Here is a 6627-nt window from a genome sequence, read left to right as displayed (position 1 = left end):
TGTAGTATTATGTTCAGCAGACTGTGTTCTTCTATTGTTGTGACTGAGATGACGTTCAGAGCACATTTTATGCCCAATTCATGCAAAACTCCACGTAATCCCAAGGGGTTCACATACTTTTTCTTGCAACTGTATATAGACATATACATACACACACACACATTTATACACATATACACACACACACACATATACATACACACACACACACACACACACACACACACACACACACACACACACACACACACATATACACGCACATACACACAATGACAGTGATCATTGTACATTTCCAGCCTCCTCTGTGTTTAATTTCTCCAAATTCCTCACTTTCTGACCTCCCTCCGCTCCAGCAACCGCAGGATTGTACTCTGGATTTCCTTCCTCCTCCTTTTCCTGGGCGGCAGGGCAGCCGATACTGTGGGAAGGCTCACCGCACTGACACATCAAGGCCAACATGTCCCCATCCTCACCTCACCTGCCGACTTCCCATTCCTCCAGCAGCCGCACCATGTCCGCAGAACTGTACTGTGGAAATCCTTCTTCCTCCTTCTTCTCCTCGGTGGTGGCCGGTATACTGGGAAGGCTCATCACACTGACACACTGAGCCCAACATGTCCCCATCTTCACCTGTGTCCCTTCTTCTAGGGGGTGGCGCCGCCCCCCTGAAAAATGCCGCCCTAGGCAAACACCTTGTTTGCCTTGCGGTAAATACGTCCCTGCACACTGGTCATCTGCACTACTATTCTGGATAATGAATCTCTGGAAAAACCCCTCTCTCTCCTCCAGGTGAACCCTCAACACCATCCGCCACAACGAATCAGTGCGTTGCACATAAGTACCCGGACCAAGAGGATCATATGCTCCGTAGAGTGTGTCTCTGGAGGAAGGGGTGACCTTCAATCAGAGAGATTACAGGGATTTATCTGACCCTGGAAGGGTTCTCGGTCACCCTGAGCTGAGTGGTGTCAGGAAGAAGGGGTGACCTTCCATCAGCCTCCCCCCCCCTATCTCCCCCTCATCTCTTCCCTCCTCTGACCTCGCAAGCGCACTGCCCCCCTCCACACCCAAGACCCCGCTTACCGTAAGCCCTCCAGCTCTGCACTCCTTCAGCCCCGCTACCACTGAGAAAGTCACCAGGGTCTTCTCAGAAGCCCGCCTCACTACCTGCCCCCTGGACCCTATCCCCTCTCGACTCCTCCGGTCACCCCCCTCTTCCCTCATCTGCTCCCTCACCCACATCTTCAATCTCTCCCTCTCTACCGGCGTATTCCCCTCCCCCCTAAAGCATGCGCATATCACCCCCATACTCAAAAAGCCCTCCCTGGATCCCTCTGACCCAAACAACCTCAGACCCATCTCCCTGCTGCCACTCACCTCCAAGCTCCTTGAGCGCATAGTCTACGATCGCCTAAGTGCCCACCTTACTGACAATAACCTCCTTGACCCACTACAGTCCGGCTTCCGTCCCCTACACTCCACTGAAACTGCCCTCCTCAAAATCACTAACGACCTTCTAAACACCAAAGCCAAAGGCGACTACTCTGTCCTCCTCCTCCTGGACCTCTCCGCGGCCTTCGACACAGTTGACCACCCCCTCCTCCTTAATAAACTACTCTCCCTTGGCATCAGAGACACCGCTCTCTCCTGGTTCTCATCTTACCTATCCCGACGCTCCTTCAGCGTTTCCTACAACGGCGCCACCTCCCCCTCCCTACCCCTCTCTGTTGGGGTCCCCCAGGGCTCTGCCCTTGGACCCCTTCTCTTCTCCATCTACACCTCCTCCCTGGGCAAACTCATACACTCCCACGGCTTCAACTATCACCTCTACACTGATGACACTCAAATTTACCTCTCCACCCCTCTCCTCACCCCCACTATCTCCGCCCGCATCACTCACCTCCTAAACGACATCTCTGACTGGATGTCGCTCCATTTCCTCAAGCTTAACCTCTCCAAAACCGAGCTCCTCGTCTTTCCCCCTGCCCACACCCCCCCCATCCTATCCATCACTACTAACATCACCACCATCAATCCCGCCCCGCAAGCCAAAGTCCTTGGCGTCATACTGGACTCGAACCTCTCCTTCCAACTTCATGCAAATCACTTACAAGCACATGCAGGCTCCACCTCCGCAACATCGCCAAGATACGCTCCTTCCTTACCCCAGACACCACTAAACTACTCGTACACTCCCTGATTATCTCACGCCTGGACTACTGCAACTCCCTCCTCACCGGCCTACCCCAGTGCAGGCTCTCCCCGCTTCAGACCATCCTGAACTCAGCTGCCAGACTCATCCACCTCACCAACCGCTCCACCTCTGCCACCCCCCTCTGCCTCTCCCTCCACTGGTGTCACCCCCCTCTGCCTCTCCCTCCACTGGCTCCCCATTGCCCAACGCATAAAATTCAAACTGCTCACTCTGACCTACAAAGCCATTCACAACACTGCCCCTGACTACCTCACCAACCTGATTCCCAGGTACCACCCTACCCGTACCCTTCGCTCCTCACAGGACCTCCTTCTATCCTGCTCCCTGGTCTCCTCCTCCCACGCACGACTGCAAGACTTCTCCAGGTCCTCCCCCATCCTCTGGAACTCACTACCCCAATCCATCAGACTGTTGCCTTCCCTCCTCACCTTCAGGCGCTCCCTGAAAACCCATCTCTTCAGGGAAGCCTACCCCACCCTCACCTAATGGCCGTTCTCCTTCATTCCTCCTACCACTCCATCCCCCACAGCCACTTCCTCCTGTACCACTACCCCCTCCCTCCTAGATTGTAAGCTCGAAAGAGTAGGGCCCTCTAACCCCTCGTGTGCTGTTTGTTGTTACTGTACTGTTTCATGTATTGTCCCCTCTATTGTACAGCGCTGAGCAAACCCTTTGGTGCTATATAAACTCCATGTAATAATAATAATAATCACAGAGATTGTGGAGGAATGATCTGTCCCTGGAAGGGTTCTCGGTCACCCTGAGCTGAGTGGTGTCAGGAAGAAGGGGTGACCTTCCATCACAGAGATTGTGGAGGAATGATCTGTCCCTGGAAGGGTTCCGGGTAATTCCTCTGGGATCAGTCGTATGGTGGATTTCAGTTTGGTGTCATTGCTGATTGAGCGCTCTCATTCTGACTTCTATCCTCACTACAAACATCCCAGCCAGATAGTAAGAAGACGGAAATCTGTTCTCATACTTTATACTATTAAAGATAAATGAAATTCAGAAAATGTATAGGAGAAATGTAGTGTTTGTGTATAACGATGAAACCTGAGAATCAACTGAATTCTAATTATTCTTCTCTTTGCAGGTCATCTCATAACTGTCACCCTAGAGTTTCTTAGATCTGTTCATCCAAAAAAACTTAGTGATAGTAAGTACAGAAGTGTGGGAGTCACAAAAACAAAAAATCATATTCATCTAGATGGCTGCAGCACCGATCCCAGCAGCAGCTGTCCCCCGCCGCCGCTAAGACTGAGAACTGAGCGATCAAACACCACTGAATACTCAACTCTTGGTCCTCAGCCTGCAGAGAGCTGGTGACTATCAGTCACTACCTGTCTGCTTGGCCCCTTTGGCCATTCTTCTCCTTTAAGTAGGGCTCCTTCCATAACTGACATGGCCTTTGTAATTTTGTTACTGTACCTCATCATACCATCCAATGGTATTCTCAGATACCCAATAACTGCTCATTGTGTTCATGTTGTGTCCTCCACTGGTGTCTGTCCCTGGAGAGGAGATCATTGTCCAAGTGAGGGTGAAGGGAGTAATGTGGGGGGATGGGAGCCTCCACCTCACCACCTTCCATCCAGCGAACACATCTCCGTCCCATTGTTATTATCTCACATGCACAGTGCCAGATAGCTAGGTTTGTGCTAATTTATATATGCAGTGGTCAATTTCTAGTATATGAGTAGGTAAACCTCGCCGCCTCTAAGACTGAGAACTGAACGATCAAACACCACTGAGTGCTCAACTCTTGGTCCTCAGTGTCAGGGCTCCAGGTATGACCAGAGGTGTGTGGACTAACACAGGGAAACGCAGGCTCAAGTATGGTGTAAACAATATAATTTATTAGAGACTACACAAAAATATAAACAAACAATATAAACAAAACCAAACCTCCAACTGATAACGGAAAGTACAATCACACAGACAAGAGTAGTCAGGGCTGGTGAGGTGGAGTGGTCAGGCAGGCCCGGGTCGGGAACCATCGGGCAGACAAGGTACAAAGGAGAAGGCAGAAGAGGGGTCAGGAATAGCCGAGGTCAGTGCAGGCAGAGTTCGATCAATGTCAGGAGTCAGGCAGAGGGATCAGGAAGGCAGGCAGACGACAGGATCAGGTTCAGGCACAGCGGCTCATGGGAACAATACACCAAGGCACTGATTGCAGGCCTGGCCATTGCTTAAATACCCCTCCTGCAATCAGCCTCAGGCGATGGCTTGACTGCAGGAGTGAGATTCTGGCTGCTGAGAGCACCCGCTGGCCAGCACTGGTACTGCAGCCCACAAGGCAGGTGAGCCCATTCCTGACACTCAGCCTGAAGAGAGCCGGTGACTATCAGTCACTAGCTGTCTGCTCTGCCCCTCCAGTGCACAGTGGAATGCTGGGCTATGGAATGGGCAGGAGTGGCTGGCTGAGAGGTTGAGCCAGCTGTTGGTTCAGGCTTCTGGGCAGATCCCAACCAGTCCTGATTTGGTATTTATCCTGCCACTATCTAGAGAAAGGATCACAAGCAGGAAGGGTAATGTGCTGTCCTTTCTCTTATACATCTCCGCTAAAACTGCCCCCAGAGCGCACTGATAACATGCCTCCCATGAGCAAGCACTCTACTTCCTGCTGTTCTCTGAATGGGATTGGTTGTTGTAAATGGCCGTGTTCCTGGTGGAACTGTCCACATATACCCAGGAATATATAGTTATAGAGATACCTCCAGATGACTGTTCAAGAAAAGTTCAGTTTCAGGGGCTCCTGAGGATGCAGCATCTGTCTTTGTGTCGGAGACCAGAAGACAAGATCAGCTGTGATGGGGAGATCCTCCAACTGTTGTCCAACCAGCCTGGAATGGAGTGTCTTGTGACAGGAACTGTGGTGTGGCACTGAAACTCAGAGTCAGACTATTTATTCTGCACTTTAGACCCTCCCTAATATTTTCTAATCTAACTTGCAACCAGACATCTAACTACCGGAAGAGACCATTGGATGCCTAACCAGGATGTCTAGCTTATGTTTGTTATTGAACCCTAAGCTAAAACTAGTTAAATAATCCCGGACCAGAAGGGACAGGGTTTTCTTAATAACCAAGAGCTGCATATAAACATTATTTTAATAAACAGGTTTACCTACTCATATACTAGATATTGGCCACTGCATACACACAGTAGCACAGACCTAGCTATCTGGCACTGTGCATGTGAGATAATAACAATAGGATAGAGACTTGTCTGTCGTGAAGATACAGATCAAGAAGTTAGGCAGCTACAATTACACAGACAGAATACAGAAAGAATTACCTAATAGTCTCTGCTTCTGGCCTGGATTATATACAGAATAATATACAGGACATCTGAACCCTCTTCTCCTGATTGCCAGGGACCCAAAGCACCTTAACCTCACAGAACCAAACCAGCTGCTGTGGAAACCTGGAGAGGTTTTGTTAACAACATGGGTCATCTCAGCATACCTTGCTCCCAGAAGAAGGAATTTGACCTCACCTCCCTATTCCCAAGCCATCCAACATGGTCCCCGTTGATTTGTATGCTTCCAGGAATGCAAAATGCTTCTCAGATACTATGCAGCTTGTCTATATTAGGCATAGAGACACCACTGGCCAAAAGGACACTAGGGCATAGGTGACCCTAGTGCGCCCTAAGCTAGTAAGTCCTATAAATTTTATTTCCTGCAAAACCCTGACTGATGAACTGATGCATCAACCCAGAAGTACCCACAGGCTGTGTCTACAGGGGGGCCAAAAGAGGAATGACAAGGGTGAAGGTAACAGACTCTATCTCCACCAATGTGTTAATGGCTACTGACCTGAGGTGGGTAAAAGCCCAGTAGTAGCCAAGTTCACCCTCTTGGTGCCTGCATCTCCACCTGAGACCCAAGATTCACTTAAAGTTTTGTTTGATAACTCGATGCACATGAGGATTTCTGGGGAGGGTCAGGGCCTTGCCCATGTGGGTCTCCGGATTAAAGGCCTGGAGTAGAACTTGAAGCCATGATGGCCTCTAAAATAATGATGGTATGTGTGATATTCTGTGCAAAGCAGATGCTCCCTCTGTTGCAGTGCTTATCTGCAGCACCCACTGGCCCTCCTTGGGCTAAAGAGGAATTGTGTGCAGAAGGGGACAATCCAACCAGGTTGTACCCCTTCTCCTCTATACCCGGCCCAGGGTGCATGAGGTCTCCTCAGGCTGTCATCCTCTTGGAATCTGTGGCAGATACCTGTGGGTTCTCTGAATTAGTTAAAACTGAAATCAGCATGGAAGACCTCAGGGGTCTGGCTGACAGACCACCCCCTGAGAATGACAGAATGAGGGTGTACTGGGAACAGGGAAGGCCATACAGAGAGACCGTCTCCTCTGTGCCATTTGGCCTAGTAGTGGTAGTAGCCAGGCAGGTG

Source organism: Staurois parvus, unplaced genomic scaffold, assembly GCF_062004578.1.
Source record: "Staurois parvus isolate SC_StPar_1 unplaced genomic scaffold, SC_StPar_1.0 ptg001108l, whole genome shotgun sequence".
Classification (NCBI taxonomy): domain Eukaryota; kingdom Metazoa; phylum Chordata; class Amphibia; order Anura; family Ranidae; genus Staurois; species Staurois parvus.
This window is presented reverse-complemented; position numbering follows the sequence as displayed.